The sequence below is a fragment of the Protopterus annectens genome, chromosome 6.part0 (assembly GCF_019279795.1).
Source record: "Protopterus annectens isolate FY-2018-M chromosome 6.part0, PAN1.0, whole genome shotgun sequence".
Lineage (NCBI taxonomy): Eukaryota > Metazoa > Chordata > Ceratodontiformes > Protopteridae > Protopterus > Protopterus annectens.
This window is the reverse complement of record NC_056737.1, coordinates 1,036,153,941-1,036,175,608: the sequence shown is the minus strand read 5'-3', so window position 1 is coordinate 1,036,175,608 and position 21,668 is coordinate 1,036,153,941. Positions and strand designations below refer to the sequence as shown.

The window sequence follows — 21,668 nt, the reverse complement described above, 5'->3', positions numbered from 1 at the left end:
GAACCCTTCAAGGTGTCCTTCGCTAATGCACCCTTTGACGGTTCCACCCTGTTCGGGAAGACTGTCCACAATACCCGTGTCCAGAGCGAGAAAGACGGGAAGACGCTGTCAGCTGTCGGGGTCCTCTTCTCTAACCCTCAAAGGTCCTTTTCCAGGAACCAGCGAGGGCAAAAGGATCTGCGATTCCGGAAAACTCAGCAGTCCCGGAACACTCAGGACTCCTTCTCCCCCAGAGGCAGAGGGGGACAAGGTGGACACCGGCCCAGATGCAGAGGGGGGCCGAAAAACTTCAGGTCACGTGAACCCTTTTCAGAGCGACCCGTGCAGCAACCCTGAGAGTTAACCGACTGCTCCTCTCTGTAGGCAGTCGGGAGGCGTTTTTTGATGTACCTAGCCCAATGAGAGTCCATCACGACAGATCGCTGGGTGCTTTGAATAATATCCAGAGGCTATTCTATTCCCTTCATAAACAAGCCCCCTTACACAAGGCGCCTCCCGGACGTCCCACCCGCTCAGAGGGAGGCTGCGGCCTTGGAAATACAAAAGCTACTAGAAAAAAAAGCCATCCAGCAGGTGCCCCCAGACCCTCCTGGACCAGGTTCTTTTTGGTGCCAAAAAAGACAGGGAACCTAAGGCCGATTCTCTACCTGTCAACAATGAACCTGTTCGTTGCCAAGGAAACGTTCCAGATGGTCACGCTTCAATCCATCCTGCCCTTTCTGCAGGAGGAAGACTGGTTGTGCTTGATAGACCTCAAGGATGCGTACTACCATACTCTGATGGACAGGCGATCCAGGAGGTTCCTCCACTTTCGGCTAGGGGCCAGTCATTATCAATTCAGGGTTCTACCCTTCGGTCTCACCACAGCCCCCAGGGTGTTCACCAAGGTCATGGCAGTTGTAGCGGCCCACCTGAGACTTCAGGGCATTCAGGTCTTTCTGTACCTGGACGACTGGCTTCTCACCGCCCCCACCAAGCATCTACTCTTACAAGCCGGAGATTTCTTTCTCCGGATATACTCCAGCTAGGGATCACCATAAATCTGAGGAAGTCTTCCCTTCAACTTGTTCATGTGTTAGACTTCATAGGGGCGAGAATAGATTCTCGTCAGGCCAGGGCATTCTTAACCCCAGACAGACTACACAGCCTGACACTTCATGTGTTAGCGCTTCTGCAGTCATCTGCACCCCCTGCAGAATTAGTCCTGAGAGCCTTAGGGTCCATGGCAGCAGCTATCAACCTGATCCCCTGTGCTCATCTGCATGTGAGAATTTTACAGTGGACGTTGCAAGTTCAGTGGTCAATTCTTCATCAACCTCTAGATTTTCCGATCCCTCTGAGCAGAGTGTGCAGAAATTCTCTCACGTGGTGGCTCCAATCTCGGAATTTGCAGGAGGGACGTCCCTTTCTTGTGCTCCAACCCCAAGCCACGATGACCACGACGTCTCCCACCTAGGGTGTGGGGGGGCATTGTTCGGGCAGGACTGTTCAAGGCACACAGACTCAAAACAAGATTGTTCTGCATATAAATGTTCTAGAGATGAGAGCGGTCATTTTAGTGTTGCAGGCCTATCATGCTTATCTACCTCTGGGAACTATTGCGATCCAGTCAGACAATATGTCATTGGTCTGGTATATCAACCAACAGGGGGGAACCAAGTCTTATCCCCTTTGTTGAGAAGCCATGAGAGTTTGGGTATGGGCGATCTCCACCAACTGCTTTCTGATAGCAACACACATTCCGAGTCGGTCCAACATCTTGGCGGACAAATTGAGCAGAACTATCCTTCTCCCTATGAGTGGTCTCTGAACCCTTGTGTAGTGGAACAGATCTTCCTCAAGTGGGGTCAGCCTTGCTGCGATCTCTTCGTATCGCCTTCTAACATGAAGTGCTGCGAGTTTTTCGCTCTAATCCCCCCAACGGGGGAAAGCCCTGGAGATGGTCTTGTTCATGCTTGGCCACCTGGTCTTCTTTATGCATATCCCCTGCTTCCTCTCATGATAAAGTTCTTACAGAAAGCTCGCCGGTTGGGGAGCAGATTGATCTTCATAGCCCCATTCTGGCCTCGTCAAGTCTGGTTCCCCTGCCTACGGTCTCATCTCGTAGCTCCACCTTGGATCTTGGATCCCATTCGGGATCTGATTCGTCATCCATCAGGAATGCTTCCTCCGAATCTGGACAACCTGAAGCTCACAGCTTGGCTGCTCCAGTTCCACTAGTTGCTAGGACTCCCGGTATCTCTTCTCCTGTTTAATCTATCTTGGTTACGGCACATAAATCCTCTATCAGGAAAATTTACTCTAGCAAATGGAGATGCTTCTCCATTTGGGCTTCACAGATAAATCTAGATCCTTTACTGCTCCGATCCCAGCAGTGTTAGACTTTGTCTCATATTTTCCAGCAAGGAGCCAGCTCTTCCACAGTGAAGGTCCAGCTGGCGGCTATTTCTCATTTCCATGTAGGGGGCAATTTAGGCTCTCTCGCTGCTGCCAAAATTTGTAAGACCTTTTTGAAAGGCACTTTTCTTCTGTGACCTCCTTTTAAGAATCCATCCCCGCTGTGGGATCTGACTGTGGTTCTTCAGGCCTTAGTTGCACCTCCTTTCGAGCCCTTGGCATCAGTTGACTCAAAATTTTGTCATGGAAGACGGCTTTTCTGGTAGCTATAACTTCAGCAAGGAGAGTGTTGGAGCTTCAAGCTCTTTGTATGATACCCCCATATCTTGTGTTTCATAAAGACAAGGTGTCTCTCAAGACTAATCCATCCTTTCTGCCTAAAGTTGCTTCTGAGACAAACATTAATCAGTCTATTAATTTGCCTGTCTTTTTCCCTAATTTTCAGAACAAAGGGGAATACAAACTTCATTTGCTGGATGTTCACAGGCAGTTGCATTTTTATTTACACAGGATGGCGGCCTTTCGTAAATCTGATCAACTTTTTGCTTCCTTTGTTAAGCCCTTTTTAGGGAAACCACTTTCAAAGGTGACTCTTGCTAGGTGGATTTCACTTTGTATCCTACAAGCATACAGAGAGCTTGGTTTACCAGAACCAGTACGAGTTCATGCCCATTCTACACATTCTATGGCGACGTCTGCAGCATTCTGGTCTAGAGTTTCCCTGGATGACATTTGTTCAGTAGCTACCTGGGCATCTTCTCACACCTTTATTAATCATTATAAACTGGATTTGGTGTCTAGAGGAAGGGCTTCCTTTGGCTCTGCAGTGTTCCGGAATATCCTTCCTTAAGGGCCTCCCAAGATTTCGGGTAGCTGGGGACTCTGTCCCACAGGTTGCTGATCAAATGAAGTTAACTACTTCAGATAAAGAAGTTATGTACTCACCATAACGTTCCATCTGAGTAGGTAAACTTCATTTGTCAGCAACCGCCCCTCCCTCCTTCCCCCTTACCCTGGCGTTATTTTTGCTGAACTCGATGTCCGGAGTTCACGAGCTGGGGGGTTGTCCTTGGTTTAGAGGTCTCAGGTTAGTTTGTTGGTGTCATGTGTGGAGTGGCAAACTCGATCTGAGGATTGGAAGGAGGTTGCAGTGCAGTATGGGTAGGGGGAGGAGCTTGGAGCTCAGATCTTTTTGCTTGGTATGCTGCCGGCTTGGATCCGTATCGGATCCAAAAACCACAGGTTGCTGACAAATGAAGTTTGTCTACTCAGATGGAACGTTATGGTGAGTACATAACTTCTTTTTTTAAAACGTACTTTCTTGTATCCTTGAGGGAAATGATGCCCAGAGAAAGGTTTGGCTATGTTCCTTAGCTTGGGGAAGGGGCAGCAATCTTAGGGCAATAAAGCCAAAACCTAGTACAGGTCAGGCAGATTGGATAGACAAGGTGTGGACACCGGAGGCAGGAGCACACAGCAGCGGGAGTTAAGCTAAGATTTAAAGATCACTATAATAATCCAGTAATCCACCATTTAGACCGATTCATGTGCTAAATTTCTGGACAGTAAACTAAAACCCATTATTAGGAGTGAGGAGCAAATTTGCCACAATTCATGGAGTTTTTTGGAGGGTATTAACAGGTTAGAATACAATGAAAACCATATTTTTCTTACAGTGGATATAAAAGATCTATACACTGTAATACCACAAGAGTTGGGTATAGAATGGGTTCGGGAGCTCCTAATCACCAAAGGCATGGAAGGGACTGAAATAAATGTAGTAGAAACCCTATTGGATTTAATTTTATCTAACAATTTCATGCTATTTAATGGTGAATTTTACAAACAAAAGACAGGTGTTGCCATGAGCTCACCTTGCGGGGGTAGCTTCACAAACTGTGTCATGGCATACTGGGAGAGGGAGCTCCTATTTAACAATAGTTTATTCCAGCAGAATGTGGTATGGTATACGAGATACCAAGATGATATGTTTTTTATTTGGAAAGGAGATGTTGATACAGTAGAACCCTTCATAGGAGCTATCACAAACCTTACCAACTTTCTGGAATTTTCTTTCCAGTTTGGGACAGAGTCTATTAATTTTCTATACGTGCAGCTGTCTAAGGATAGGTTAAATAATAGGTATAGAACCATTATTTATAGGAAACCTACCTATTCAAATGCATTCCTGCACTTCTCTAGCAGCCATCCCTTCTATCAGAAAAAAGCTGTGATAAAGGGACAATTGGTGAGAGCTGCTAGGATGGTCTCCTCTGACATAGATTTTCTTGCAGAATGTGATTTATTAAAGAGTATGTTCCTAAGGAGAGGTTATCTGGGATATCTCTTTGAACACATTTATTTGGAAGTATGTACAAAAAGGACCAGTGGGCATTTTAAACCCATAGTGCAAAAAGGTTACATAGAAGCACAATATTCCACAACTACAGAAGTAAGGGCGAATAGTCAGAACATGCCATTTAATATGGGACCTATATTTATGACAGCTTTTTCCATGGATGCTAAAGGGATAAGGAACATCTTAGCTAAGAATTGGTCTCTTATTTCTGAAGACATTAGTATTAGTAAAAAACTAGAGGGTCCACTATGCATAACGTGTAGAAGGGGCCCCAATTTTAAATGTCTTCCGGAAACACAAAAAGAGGCATATAATGGGAACTATGGTATGCGTAAATGCAGCTGATGCCAACAGTGTCAATTTATCAAGGTGGGCAATAAGTTTACCATTAGAGATAAGTCCTATTTAGTAAAAGGTAAATATAATTGCGAATCTAGGGGGGTTGTTTATGTAGCATTATGTCAGCAATGCTAATCATACTATATAGGTAAAACAGAAAGGCAGCTGAAACAAAGAATCTACGAGCATCAGTACAATATAAATAAAAGAGTAACTACAAACGCTTTAGCTAAGCATAGTATAGAAAGCCCCTCGCATAAATTTATTTTCACGATTATCCATCAGGAAGCAAGAAATGTCAGAGGAGACCCTTGGGAATTGAAACTAGAAGAGAGTGAACTTATGTGGCAGATACGTACATATGCCCACATACCACCTGGCCTCAATGAGTATGCTTCAATTAAGTGTATTATAAAATTAAAAGCATTAGATAGGTGAAATACACTGTTCATGATCCTACTATAAATATATAAAATATTGGTTAAATTAAAATAGTGTTTTTTTTATGATTAATTATATATATATTAATTTATAAGTAAAACTGGTTAATTTGAAGCCTTTTTAATATATATTAGCTGGTACAATAAGGCTTATTAATGCTTATGGTTTTTAATATATTTGAGTGTCTAATTGGGTTGTGTTCCAACATTCTTACTGTTTTTAATAGGTTTTTAAATAGTTGATTTTTAAATAGTTTGTCTTTAAATAATTGATTGATGACTGTATAAATGGCATTGCACTTTGAGTAATGTGATGTCTGAAGAAGTCTAAGCATTATTTTGGACAAAAGCGCTTACATTAATCTTTGGGGGAAATCTACAGCCGACTCGCCTTTTTTGTTTTTCAATGCTCTAATATAGACCCGCTGACACACACACACTGTGAGATTTGATTTACACAAACACACACACCCCTGGGAAAGGCTGGCACAGATTTACCCACTGTGCCACCTTCTGCTCAGACTGTACTGTAGCTGTCACTGCCACCAGACACTCCCCCAGCCAGCTATTCTAAGGCTCTTACAAAGGGTATCCAATTATACTGTGTAATATTAATACTAATACAAATGGTAGTAGTTGACCTCACAGCAAGACTCTCAGGGGTGGCCCCACAGTGTCACCAAATAAATGTAAGCACTCTAAAAGGTTAAATATTTTCTAAAAGGACCAGCCACAATAAAAGTTTTAAATATATTTAATAGTAAATAATAAAAGAACATGAAAATACTGAATATGTATTTGCAGCAAACCACAGAGTTCAAATCACAGGAAATATTAAAAAATAATACAGATGGACAAACTGAGACAGATATAGAAAAACAGTTGTAAACTAATCTTGCTATATATTCCTGACTGATGTAAAGAAATTACTGTTCACTAATAACTTACTTGGGCAAGGCAATATGAAATAAGTGAGCAGTCTTTCTAGTCAGGCTCCCAAACAGAATACTCAAAACTCAGAGATTTCTCTCTGTAATATGTAAAATATAATTTCCAAGAGGGCTGGCAGAATGACCTCATCTGGTCACCTGACTTTAGGTTCCCACACTATCCCTTTTTGAAGTAGATAGAAGAATTTAGCATAGACATGTGAACATGCATATCTAGAGCTTTTCTAATGTTTATGGCTGGCCTGAGGCCAATAAACAATTATAACACTTCCTCTCTTTTTACTGAAGCTAATAAACAATGGCTTCTTCCAGACCTACCATCTCCGGTCCTGTTCATCACTGTGGGATGCCATTTTAACAGCTCATTTAAATTTCCCTATTGCTCTTCCAGTGTTCTCGGTTATAGTATATAGATTTAATCAGTTACTTCCTTCCATGTATATTTCCTTTCTGTCCAGCAAGACTCACTGTTGATACATTTTTCAACACTAGCAACTTTACAGATACATTTTGATATTCAAATGTCATACAGTTCTAATACATTTGTAGCATAAGCATGTGTACATATTAGTTTGATATTCAAATGCCATACAGTTCCAATACATTTGTAATGCAAGCATTTTGTACACCTACATTTGATATTAAAAGGATATCATTCTTTACAAAACTCCAGCTAGCTATGCTGGCACTAGCCCATATTATCACATGTCTTACCCCCCCCCCCCCCCCTTGAAGACTCAAGCTAGTTTTTCCAAGTGGCTCTTGAGAAATGTGGCTTGAGAGAAATAAGCCTATCTGGGATATATTACCCAATTCCCTGTCTTGAGAGCCCATGTGCATTGGCATTGCTGCCCCCACTACGGTGTTGTACTGTCATGTCAATATGCCTGCAATCCTAAGCTCTACCTTAATAACTTGGCATTTTGCTGGCTGGCTCTGTGTAGCCATGTTAAGGGAATGTTGTCTGTAATTACAGTGAATTTCCTTCCATACAGATAAGACTGAAGTTTCTGCAAAGCCCATAGTATAGTTAGACGTTCCTTTTCTATAGTTGCATAACATTTCATCCTGGGTTGAAGTCTACGGCTGGGTGCCCCTCTTCCTGTGAGGAAACATGGATAAGTACAGCCTCCACTTCATGGTTTGAAGCATCCATCTGCACAACAAATTATTTGCCGCAATCTGGACTGGCTAACACAGAGGGTCCTCCCAAAGCTTCTTTAAGCTTCTGGAATGCCTGATCACATGCTGGGGTCCACACTGCCTTATCTGGCCTGTTTTTCCTTGACAGTTCTGTGAGGGGAGCAGCTATTGTATTATAATTTGGAACAAAGTTTCTTAAGGTACCCCACTGTCCCTAAGAATGCCCTCACCTGCTTTTTGGTAACAGGGGCAGGCCATGCCTGAATGGCTTCCACTTTAGCAGGTTCTGGCCTGAGGCCTGATCTTACCACTCCCCACTCTGTCTCAGGTAGGAGACCTCTGCCAAACCCACCTGACACTTACTGGGCTTAATGGTTAGCCTTGCCCTTTGCAGTCTGCCCAGCACCTCCCTGACTTGCTGAAGGTGCTTTTGCCAGGAATGGCTGTAGATGGCAATATTGTCCAGGTAAGCAAGGGCATAATCTCCTGCTATCAGCCTCTGGAAAGTTGTTGTTTCATTTTTCATCCCAAAGGGCATCTTAGTGAACTCATACAGTCCAAAAGGAGTTCCAAAGGCTGACCTCTCTCTAGCGTTGGGAGTCAAGGACACCTGCCAGTAGCCGTTGGTCAAATCAGTAGTGGTCAAACTTTTAGCCCCACTCGGCTTCCCTAAGGCTTCATCTGTCCTAGGCATGAGGTAAGCATCTGACTCATTGGACTATTTAATCTTCTGTAGTCTACACAGAACCTGGTGCTGCAATCCTTCTCTGAAAATACTGTGGGTATCTGTTTCTCTCAAAGTGAACAGTCTTCCCCAGGTGTCAGTGGTGAGGATTGAGGCTCCTTGAACACTGACCCAGAGAGGGGACATCACAGTGAGTTTTCTTTTGCAGGCATTAGGGATTGATGCCCTTTCCTTTCCCTTCTGCTTTCCATTTGTACTGTTGGTACATATTTGATTTTACTTCTTTCTACAAAAAAAAACAAAAGAGAGGTTTTTCTGTACGATGTCTTGTTTAACAGATAGGTTAGAAGTTAGAGCTTTTACTGCTGTGTGTGTGTGTTTTTTGTTTGCATCCTTTTCAGTACTTATGCTTGGTTTACTGTTAAAAATGTCAGACAAACCTGCAGGTTTTAAAAGATGCACTTCTTGTGGGCATAAAATTCCTAATTCGGATGCCCACACGAAGTGCATCTACTGTTTAGGACCTGGACACTTAAATGTACAGTATGATGCCTGTGTCTCATTTAACCCGAGAGCACTCTGATAGGTGAAACAAGCTTATTTTAAAAAGACTGCTGCCTGCTTCCTCGCCTTCTTCTAGGACTCAATCCCCCCTTCAAAACTTACATGCTCCAAAGACTTGAAAAGATGAGCCCTCTCAGCCATCCAGAGGGCCTCATCAGAGCCGACTGAAAAGAAGGTCAAAACTCTCTGATCCTACTTCATCAGGTCTGAGCAAACCTGTATCCCTTTTAGATCCAAAAGTATCTTCGGATCCACCAAACATTATAACAGTATCAAGCACTCCTTTACCAGCTGCTTCTACATCTAATCCTTTGATTTTGGATCTGACTGCTAGGAGCTGTACTCTGGAATGCTTACTGAAGTCAGTTTCGTCAGCTTCTCCCTCTAAGATCATACAGACTTCTTCAAAATCCTCCAAGATCATACAGACTTCTTCAAAATCCTCCAGACCCTCTTCTTCAGCTTCATCTAAGTCTTCCAAAAGCTTGACAGAGGCTGATATGGACAGGATGATGCAGAAGTTTTTCAGGGCTCAGATCCAGATGGGGGTCTTGCCATCTCAGATCCATGATTATTTCAATAGTATCTTTACATATTCTTCCTCTGGTCCAACTTATGGTTTCAGACCCCCAGATTCTGGATACCCAAGAGAGTCTGAGTAGGATCCGAGAAAATGTCCTTACTTGACTCTGACCCTATCCCTGACTGGCCCTGCTCCAATCTCATCTGATCAGAGCAGTTCTTGGATCCAAGACGTCAGCACTGGGTCTGGGGGGATGACTTTGACTCTGACTTTATCCTTGGTGCCTCAGTGCTTGACAGCTTAGCTCCAGTTCTGTCTGGAGGCCTTAGATCTGGGGTTGGCTCTGGTCTCTCCCTCCCCCAGACTGCTTTGGCTCGGGGGGGGGGGGGTTCCTTCTGGTCTGTCAGCCTTCCAAGTTGCATAAAGGACCTTCTCTGTGTCAGAACCGTCCTCTCACATCCTGGATCCTTCCCCCAGTCCTTTATCAAGTCTGAGCACTGAGTCCATCATTCCTGCCATAGGTCAGCCTACCTTATGGAGCCTCCAGACCTTTTTCACTTAGGATATTCCCCCTTCTTGCAATACCTCCCTTGAACACTCCATGGAGGAGATCCCTCAGAAGAAGATGTCAAAAGGAGACACATAGACTCCCCCATGGAGTCCCTCAATGAAGACACCGACTTTGATGAGGGAGAAGGGTCCCCCAATCACCACTTGACGTCTCCTTTGGAGACATCCTGGAACTCCTTAAGCAGAAAGGTAGCTGGTCTTCCCAACCTCCTTCTTCTGAAAAGTTGTTTTTTTTTGGATGCTTTTGGGGCAAACCTATCTATGTCTTGGTGACCCCTCCAGTGGATGAACATATTGATTTAGTTTCCTGCTGGGCTTAGAAGGAACTGGACACTATTGAAACTGTCCCCAAAGGCTTGGACAGATTCCTTTCCCACCCACATACAGATGTCACTGGAGTAAGGGTGCTCCAGTTGATGTCATTGTTGTGGAAGCAGCCATAAAAGGGAGCCAGCTGAACAAAACTCCACTATCCATCCACCAAACCGTGAGTCCAGAGTGATGGACAGGTTTGGAAAGCGCATTTATACCTCAGCCACCTTCGCTGTGAGGTTTTTAAGTTATTTGGCACATTTCTCCCATTTAGAGACCATGTCGAAAGAAGACCTCAAGAAGGTTTCCTCCCAACTGGCTACTGTATCGTCCAGTGCTAATTCCTCAGTGAGGCTGATCTCCCATACTGTGGAAGGTACCTCTTGAGCAGCTAGTTTAGGCATAGTCATCAGAAGATATGTCTGGATGAGGCTTTGCAGAACCCTTCAAGGCACCCTTTGTTAATGGTCCCTTCGATGGCTTTTCCTTGTTTGGGCCATCAGTGAAAGATATGCTAACCCACAGCAAGCAAGAAAGAAAGACCCTGTCTGCCGTGCGGATCAAGTTTTCCTCCCCTTCAGAGAACTTTTTTCTAGGAACCAATAAGGAAGGAAGAAAACTTGTTTCAGGAAGTCTTGGGGACCTTTCCAAGACTCGTGCAGAGACACTTCCAGCAGAGGCAGAGGGGGAGGTTTCAATGGTAGACGTCACCTCAAAGGCGGGGGGAGGGGTCCACAAAGCCAGGGTTTCAGAGAACCTTTCTCTGACGGGCCCTATCAGTTCTCCTGAAGCACTGCCCAACTGTCCATCTCTGGAGGCAGTCAGGGGTCATCTATCCCTGCACCTAGATGCCTGGACAAATATTACAAACATCACTTGGGTACTAAGTATAATATCCGGAGGTTATTACATTCCCTTTTCCCTTCTACTTCCAGGTCCCCGGAGGAAACTCCCCGACATGCCACCCAGTCAGAGGGAGTATGCAACACAAGAAGTTCTAAAACTACTACCAAAAAAAAAAAAATAAATAATCATTCAAAAGGTCCCAGCTGAGTAAACAGGATTCAGAACTTACTCCGACTTATTTTTGGTGTCAAAGAAAACGGGGACCAAAGACTGATTTTGTATCTAAGCAGTTTAAATAAGCATGTCAAAAAGTCAAAATTCTGAATGGTCCCGGTTTAGTCCATTCTGCCACTTCTGCGCAATGATGATTGGATGTGCTCCATAGATCTCCAGGAAACATACTATCATATCAAAATAGAAAGGTGTTCCAGGAGACACCTGCACTGTCTGGGAGCCAATCACTTCTTATTCAGGGCACTGCTGTTTGGACTCAGCACAGCCCCCAGGTGTTTACCAAGTGCATGGCAGTCATAGCAGCTCACCTGAGGCTAAAAGGATTCAAAGTGTTTCCCTGTCTAGATGATTAGCTCATTACTGCCCCAACAAGACATCAACTGCTACAAGCCAGGGATTATTTGCTTCAGATCTCCAACTCCCTTGGCATTAAGATAAATCTTGCAAAATCAAACTTGACTCCTGTACAAGATCTAGAATTCATAGGAACATAACTGGGCACTGCAACCCAAGTAGCTTCACTGTCTCTACTTCACATAATATCTCTGAGACATCAAGTACAGGACTTACTATATCCTGCAGCAAAGTTAGTGCTATGAGCCTTGGGATCAATGTCAGCTGCTGTTCTTCTAGCCCTGTTAGCAGGATTTGTTATATGAATTTTATAAAAAAAAAAAAAAAAACTAAAAACAAAAATTAAGTATTGCAAGCAGGGGGGGCAAGACCCCTGCACCCCCCGCTCTTTAAATATACCACCTCTGAAGAGCGGGGAGTGCAGGGGGGCTTGCCCCCCTTTTTGCAACAGTTAGGTAGGTTTTAGGGTTTGTATTATTTTACATTTGAATTCTTGAAACTTCGAACATCTGAGTTCAATGTTCTCAGGTTCAAAGTTTCAAGAATTCGACAACGTAATAGGAACCCCTAATTTTCATACTGGAAATGAATCCTCTTCTCTGTCAACTTCCATGTCATGTAAAGCCTTTATGAAAGGAATCGTTCTTCTTAGGCCTCCCATAAAACATCCTTCTCCCCCTTGGGATCTCATGTTGGTCCATCAGCGGCTAGCTGAAGTTATCTGTACGAACTAACCCATTCTTTATGCCTAAAGTGGCTATGGAATCAAACATTAATCAATCAGTTCAATTGCCAGTTTTCTTTTCCAGCTTTTCTAGTAACGGTGAATATATGTTACATCTCCTTGATGTTCGTAGACAACTACATTTTTACGTTCACATAACAAAAAGGAACTGGAAGGCTGATCAGCTGTTCATATCCTTCTCTCCTAACTGTTTAGGTCAAGCAGTCTCCAAATTTGCTTTGGCAAATGGATTACTGATTGTCTCTCTTTCATTTATTCCCAAAAAGGTGTGGAATTGCCTCATACGCCTAAGGCCCACTCTACCAGATCTATAGGTACTCTTCTGCCTTTTCTTCTAGAGCCTCAATTGATGATACCTGAGCTGCAGCCACTTGGTCAAAGACTCACAACTTTGTTACACATTACAAATTGGATATTGTCTCCAGACGCAGGGGCTTCTTTGGTTCAACAGTGTTCCGGCATATCCTTCCTTGACGGCCTCCCAAGAGTTATGTAGCTGGGGACTCTGACCCATGAGTGGGGAAAAATGAAAAGGACAACATTAGATATAGAAGTTATGTACTTACTGTAACTTGGCATCTCTGTTGTCCATTTTCATTTTTCCACACCTTTTCCTCCCAGCCATCCCCTGGCCTCGTCTCTTCTAGAAGATATCTGGTTGAATTTGGAACCCATGGATGTTCTTCGTATTTCACTGTTGCAGTCATTACATTTGGGTAATCCTGCTGGCAGGTTGCCCTCAGTCGGCCTGAATTCCAAAGTCCTGGGTCCTGCGTCGGTTGCTGTCACCCCTTCCCTGATGTTAGGTCGTCAGGGGTATAAAATAAGCAGCCGACTCCATTTTCTTCAGTCTTTCTTGCTGCGCGGTGCCCGAAGCAGAAGTAGTTCGCAAGTGCCGGTCGGCCGACTCCTGAGATTTTCGTGTTCAAGTTTCAGATCTGAAGTCTTTAATAAAGCTAAGTACCCCGTTGGGGAAACTTTCTTCTTGCTCCAGACCGATGTCAGAAAAAGTAAATAATTGTATTCCTTGTGGAAAGCAAATTCCTCATAAGGACTTTCATTGCCCTGATCACAACGTTTCTGGTTGTCGGTTTTGTGCTAGATTTAACCAACGCACTATTAAGCGTCGGTATGACTTTGCTTTAAACTATTTTGGACGCCGGTTTAATTATCCAGAAATGTCATCGGATAGCCATCCGACTAACGGAGTTCACAAAAAATGCAAAGAAAGAGAGAGAGAAAAACAACCGAGGCCCAAAACCGATGACGAAGCTTCTCCTAAGCCAGTCGCCGGTTCTCAGTGAGGCGCTTTCTCAGCCCGTGATGCCCGCTACTTTAGAGTCACAGGCCGCTAACGACTCCCACGTGGAGTCAGCTATGTCACTGGAAACTCAAGGTATTGGAGCCTCGGACACTATTCCCTCAGATGGGTCTTGAGCCGCTGAGCAGGCAACGGCTTCTGAGGGTGTATTCAGACCTAAACATCTTTACATCAAACCGACTTCAGCTTCAAAGGCAAAGACTAGAGCACCTTCTAAAGCAAAGAAACAAACTCAAGAGCCATGTGGTCAGGCCTCTATGCCCAAAAAACAGATGCTCAAAATGGCCGGAGACTTGATTACCTTGATCAGGTGTTCCCATCCCCCTCCTGATAAGAGGCCTAGGCAAGAGACAGACTATGAATATTCAGATCAGGTTTCTATTTCTTCTGATTCCTCTTATGATCAGGAATATTCTCTTCCCCCCTATGAGGATTCTGATGCTGAAGACTCTGTTCCTTCAGCTTCACCTCCAGAGGACTATTCTTTTGGAGAAACCTTGCACACCATGAGGGAGCATTTCCACTGGGAGAGCCAAGATTTTTCAGAATCTAAAAAGAGGCTCAGGGACTTCCTTTTACTACCTCAACACAAGCCTCTAGCCATCCCACCTGTGTTAGACATTGTAGATGATGTGTTTTTGGAGTCTAGTCTGACCCCTGACTCCTTACCTCCAGCTCCTATTAAGCCTGACAGATACTACAGGGTTCCTGACTCTCATAAATTCATTTTTAAAAACCCTGCTGCAGACCCAGAAACTGTTTCACAGGGTCCCAAAGGAATTAAGGCTTCTGCTGCAAAAACCCTACCCCCTCTGACAGAGATTCTAGGGCACTGGATAGATGGGGAAAAAAGGTTTACATTATCTGCTACCTTGGCTATAAGGGCCTTAAACTGTCAGTTTCATATGCTCAAATGTCAGCAACATGTCATGGCATTGCTTAAACAGAAAATGTTGTTAAACTCTGAATGTGCAGAAAACAAGGAAATGCAGGATTTATTGCATACAGCTGAACAAGTTGGAAAGCATACTTGCAATGTGGTTTTGATTCTCTGGAGGCCTCCTGCAGGGCCGCAGTTACGGGTTCTGTAATTAGGAGGCATGCATGGTTAAAGGAACAAAATCTGCCTGATCATGTCAAAGTTAAATTATTAGATGCACCTTTACAGCATGATACTATTTTGGTGTTAAGGCAGAAGAGGTGTTAAAGAAAATGGAGGACAAAGCTAAATCTATGCAATGTGTCAAATATTTTTTACAAGTACAGCCACCTAGGTTTAGTAGACACTGGCCTACAAAGAATTGGTCCTTTCCTGTGTCAGACAGACTTCAAAGGGGCAGATCCCAGGCGCAAGGTTCATACAGGTCAAAGCAGTGGGGTGCTTCTACCTCCAAAGTTGGAGAAGACAAATCCCAACCATTCAGGAAACAGTCTCAATGACTTCCCCCTGTCTGCACCAAGCACTTATCTCCTGGCAGCACCCTTAGGGGGAAAATTAGCACTTTTTTCTCAAAATTGGCACATTATAACCCAGGACAAGTGGGTTCTAAATATAGTGTCACAAGGCTACAAGTTCCATTTCCCTACCCTGCCAAAGGCAAACGGTTGGCCAGATCTGCCAAAAAATCAATGGGCAGAGGCACAAAAACAAGTCTCATCCCTCATGGCCATGGGGGCCATTCAACAAGTACCAGAGCAAGAGCAGGGACAAGGATTTTACTCAAGACTGTTCTTGGTACCCAGAAAGGACAAAGCCTGGAGGCCAATACTGGACCTATCTATTCTGAACACATTCCTGGATATACCAAAATTCAAAATGTTGACTTTGCAGCAGCTTCTGCCCATGCTGGGCAAGAATGCTTGGCTTGTAACTTTAGACCTAAAAGAGGCATACCTGCACGTTCCAATCAGACAGTCATGCAGAAGATACCTCAGATTCAAGGCTGGCACAATGCATTACCAATTCTCTGCACTGCCCTTTGGCTTATCTACTGTGCCCAGGGTCTTTACAAAGTGCCTGGCACCAGTAATTGCATTCTGCAGACAAAGAGGAATACAAATATATCCTTACTTGGACGACTGTTTAATTCAAGCAGAGAACAAGGACATTTTCTACAACATCTGGCGTTTGTGAAAAGACTTCTAACATGCCTAGGGTACACAGTCAACGAAAAGAAATCAAAACTTGTACCCTCTCAAGAGATAATATTCCTGGGTGCAAGCTTAAATACAACTGCCCGGATGGCTTATCTCACGCCAGACAAACTAAGGCAACTGACTGCCTATTTCAAAATGTTGGCAACCAAGGCCCAGTTATCTGCAAGAAAAATTCTGCAGGCTTTGGGCTTCATGGCATCATGCATCCTATTAATTCCATATGCCAGACTGCATATGAGGAAACTTCAATGGTACCTAAAAAGTGTTTGGACATTAACATTGCCACAGCCTGGAAACAGTGATTACTCTCATCCCCTGCCTGCAACAGGAATTTCGATGGTGGGCGAAGGCTTGTCACCAGAACAAGGGACAGCCATTCACATTACCTCCAGCCAGGCAGACACTAACAACGAATGCATCAGACTATGGGGACCCACATGGCAGGAAGATGCATTCAGGGCACATGGTCCTCAAACCAAATGCATCTACATATCAACTAGAAGGAGATGCTAGCTGTTCAAAATGCCCTGACAGCCTTCAAGGACCTACTTCATCCCGGGCAACTACTGATATACAGACAACACCACGGTCATGTGGTATATAAACAAGCAGGGGGGCACACATTCCTACCCCTTTTGCAGACTAGCCATGACTTTGTGGGACACAGCATTGACTTACCAAGTGCATCTGCAGGCACAATTCCTGCCAGGAAAGGAAAATACTCTGGAAGACGAACTAAGCAGAAACCTCATGGATCCCCATGAGTGGCAGCTGGATAAATAAGTCTTCAACATAACAAGGAAATGGGGATGCCCGGACTTAGATCTATTTGCCTCCCCTCACAACTACCAACTAAAAAGATTCTGCACAAGGACCTATCACAGACAAGCATGGAAAGTGGACGCCTTATCTTTCAGCTGGAAAAACCTATCAGTATATGCCTTTCCGCCACTGCCTGTCCTCCCCAAGGTACTCCTAAAGGTCAGACAGGAGAAGCCAAAGAGGATACTGATTGCACCAGACTGGCCCTGCCAGTACTGGTATCCAATCCTAAGGAACATGTCTCAATGCTCAGCTTGGACGTTACCTGAAATACCTCATCTACTGTCCCAGCAAAACAATCAGATCCTGCACAGCCAACTCAGGACCTTAAACCAGGCAGCATGGCGGATAATGTAGTCATACAAAACACACCTCTTAGTAAAGCTGTGATGGATGTCATTTTGGAAGCCAGAAGGCCTAGTACTAGAAAATCTTATGCTGTAAAATGGAAGAAATTCTGTGCTTGGAACCAGGCACAAGGAACTGATACAGCTGTACCAAATATTCCTTAGATTTTGCAATACTTAACTGAGATGCTGGACAAGGGCCTATCTTTTTCATCAATTAAATTTCATGCCTCTGCCATTTCGGCTCATTACAATACAGAGCCACCAATCTTTTCTCATCCTTTGTTAAGGCAGTACCTCCGAGGTGCCAAAAATGTAAGGCCTCCAAGGAGATCACCAGTACCTGCATGGGACCTCAACTATGTCTTGGAAAAACTCACACTGCCTCCTTTTGAGCCAGCTGCTACTACTGATATAAAGTTTTTATCTTGGAAAACAGCTTTGCTCCTAGCAATAACTTCTGCAAGACGAGTTTCAGAGCTGCAGACACTCATGGCTGTGGAACCTTTTATCATTTTTTATCCAGTCAGGGTTTGTCTGAGGACAAATCCAACATTTATGCCTAAGGTGGTGTCCAGTGTGGCTCTTAACCAAACTATTCATCTGCCAACTTTTTATCCAAATCCACAGAACAAGGGGGAGAGAATTCTGCATTCTTTGGACGTACACAGACAGCTTAGATTCTACTTGGACAGAACCAAATGTTTCAGGAAGACAGAGCAATTACTAGTGGCATATGCTGCAGGATCACAAGGAAAGGCTATCTCAAAGCAGACGATTTTCAAAGCGGATAGGCCACTGCATTCGTTTCTGCTATTCACAGCATGGCAAGCCAGTGCCTAAGGGCATTAGGCCACATTCAACCAGAGCTGCAGCCACTTCAGCAGCCTTCCTCAGGGGAGTACCAACCAAAGACATTTTAGAGGCTGCAACTTGGGCGTTCAGTGCACACCTTTACAAAGCACTATCATCTGCCACTCTACTCTAAATCCAGGGCAGGCTTTGCAACTGCAGTTCTGCAGGGCCTCTTAGCCGCTCCTAATGCTGTTTAGCTCCAGCCTCCCAACCATAGCTTTTGGACTCTACCCAAATGTAATGACTGCAACAGTGAAACACGAAGAACATAGTACAGTTGTGTACACTTACCATAAATGTAGATGTTCGAGTGTATTCACTGTTGCAGTCCAGGTTACCCACCTGCCATACCCCTTTTTTCTGCTGGAACTTATCTTTCCTTCTCTGATTTATATGACCTATGTGGTGTATTTGCTTGTAGATGAAGGTAAAATTTATATGGGTGCATGTATTTTTATATATTTATAAATTCTGCCTGCCCTTTTAGGGGGCACCTGACATCTGGGGCAAGAAAAACTGAAGAAAATGGCGTCGGCTGCTTATTTTATACCCCTGATGACCTGACGTCAGGGAAGGGGCGACAGCAACTGACGCAGGACCCAGGACTTTGGAATTCAGGCCGACTGAGGGCAACCTGCCAGCAGGATTTCCCAAATGCAATGACTGCAACAGTGAATAAACTCGAACATCTACATTTATGGTAAGTGTACACAACTGTACTGTTCCATGTTTGAGCCCCAAACTTATTTGGTCTGTCTTGTCTCTATAGTTCTGTGGGCTATAGGGCAGCAAACTCAATCTGAGGAGTCAGGGAGGGTGTAGCGCATTATGGGAAGAGGGAGGAGCTCAAGACTCTGATCCAAGTCTTGGTAATGCGGTCAAATCGGATCTGAGGGTTGGATCTATAACCTGTTAGTGAGGAAGAATGAAAACGGACAACACAGATGCCAAGTTATGATAAGTACATAACTTCTGTTTTCTGATTTTGAGCTTTTGTTCCACTATTAATTTTGGATTTGTGTAGAATTCATACGCTGAGAGGTTGAAAAGTATAATAGCAAGTTGTTTTTCTCATTTTGGGCTGTTGAAGAAGTTGACAGTTGGCTGAGGCAGTCATCTACTTAATATATAGAATTACAATGAGAGACCATTCTTGCCATGTGAACAGTATTGTACCTTGTTAGAAGAACCAAAGAAGGCCTAAGTCAGTTAGCTTTGAATGCAGTTGTGAGACTGACAGTGCTACAGTTTACAATACCTGTGTAATCTCAATCTTTTTGACACACACACACACACACACACACACACACTCATGGGAAAATCACACTGAAAAAGGGATCAAGTAAGGTTAGAATGCCCAATGTGTGTGTGTTTGTATTTATGGTATATGTGACGCCCCCTGCACTGGCCCACTAATCAAGGAGCCTCAATCCTCACCACTAACACCAGTGAGGGACGTGCACATTGGGAGGATAACAAGTACAACACAGTAAAGTACAATTTCCCTTAAGAGCACACAGAGATCACAGTCAGTCTGGGGCTGGTTTCTCCCTCTCTCTCCAGATCCCCAAAACCTCCCCACTGACACAGCTATAGCGTTAAGATCTCAGCCGAGTGGTCAAGCTAAAACCTCCAGCACCCTCTCTGTCCAACCAGTGCTTTGTGTCCCTGCCCAAGTAGCTGACACAAATACACACTTAGAGTTTTGATTTATGTACGAACACACAAATGACTCCTGGGGAAGGCTGGCACAGGTTCACTAGCAATGCCCCCTTCTGTCCAGACTATAAGGTAGTAATCACTGCCACCAACCAGCTCTTTATCACTTATTATAAGGCCCTTCCCAAAGGGTGACCAATTCTACTGTGCGATGTTACTATTATCCAAATGCTAAGTGTGACCAAACTAAGGCTATTCAAGAGTGGCTTGTGCAGTGTCCCCAAATACATATGCAAGTATGCTAAGGGCTTAACTATCTGTAAACAAACCAGCCACAATTAAAAGGGTTAAATATATTTAATAATAAATAATAAAAGAACAAGACATTACTCAGTAACTCAGTACAGTGACAACAGAGCTCAGAATCACAGGAAATATTTTAAAACAATACTGCAGGACAGTCTCATATAAATACAAAAAACATCTAGACTAATCTTACTATATTCCTATCTATCTCTAAGAGAAATCACTGTACCTAAATCTTACTTATAGAGTCAGGCAAATTCAAGTGGTGAATGGATGTTTACAGGTCCAGAGACAAATACAAAATGCACAGACTCACTCTCTAAGATAGTTCTTAAATTACTATCAAACATTTCTGCTGGGTTATCTTAGATTTCATCATTCTTGTCACCTCTGCCTTTAGTTTCCAGGCTAACAGAAATTTAAAAGTTAGCACCCCTGTGTCAAAAGTACTCATCTGTTAGAAGATTGCCTGGAACTGGAAGTCATAAAACAGTTACACACTTTTACCTTTGAAACCTGTAATTATTTCTGTTTCCAGGCAATAGAAAGAACTCCTAGCTGTAGACATCCTGTCTCCTAGCGGAAACTGGGAGATACCACAGTCATAAACAATTTCAACTTATTTTCTTAGAGTTTAGTAAGTTAACCCTGTATGTTCCAGTTTCAAAATATACATTTACATAGGCGGGTCTATATTAGATCACCGAACGCTTAAAAAAGTGAACAGTGATTAATCAACCCCATGTAAGCGAAAGCTTACAATTTTGAACTGTCAGAACAGCGATTTTTTTCCAAGGGAAAAAAAATCGCTGTTCCAACAAAAAAAAAACTAAAAAAAAACACTTTAAACATTACATTAAGTGGGGGGCTTTGCCCCCCACACCCCCCTACTTAAATAAACCAACTCCGAGAACGCACTACAGTGCCGAAAACGGCAAAGTAACAAAGCAGCCAAGTGAATTCTTTCCCAGGGAAAGAATTTGCTTAGAAGCCGCTTCGATCTTTTGCCGTTTCCGTCTTTTGAGTTTGGTCTTATAATAGGGAACCGCATAGGCATATAGTTCATATACATTTCTGTTCTTTTCCAGTAGGGTACACTGTGGTTACATTCTTGAAGCTCGGCACATAACATACAGTTTAACATAACATATAGTTTTCTTACATTTGTAAAACAAGCATACAAACCGTATTACTATTCATAAATAGCAGAATTATTTACAAAATTCCAGCTAGCTAGGCTGGCAGCCTTCACAGTATATATGTCGGGCCAGATTCAATAAAGCATACACTAAATGTACACGATATGTATTCAGTAAAATTCGTATCACATTTTTTGAGCTTTTTAGCCACTCAGAAAGATTACATTAAATATACATGTAGTCTACACTTTGTGGTAACCTTTATAAATATCTGTCAATATTTAAAGCTGTAAGAACATCAGTAGGAAAACTAAAATTAGGAGAAAGAAGGTGTGAGTTATGTCTGTGTTGCCTGTTTACTCAGAACGGTGTACACTTTAATGTAAGTGCTATTGAATCCCAACTGTAGTGATTACCCTTGCATTTGTGGCTCAGTTTTTGAGTAAAAATACTCCAGAGATCAGCCCAGTTAATTAATAAATAAACTGTTGAAATGCTGACATAAAGATTTACTGTTAAGATACGTCTTATTCAGAAAGCTTCTATTAAAATGTAAAATACCTAGTTTTCCACAGTAACGTCATGTTAGATATGTTGATTG

General features: G+C 43.4%; 1 protein-coding gene across 1 annotated transcript in view; it reads left to right on the top strand.

The window, feature by feature from the left end:
- Nucleotides 1-21,668, top strand: part of ATG2B (autophagy related 2B) — a 1,825,281-nt gene that overhangs the window by 820,205 nt on the left and 983,408 nt on the right. The window lies entirely within an intron of this gene.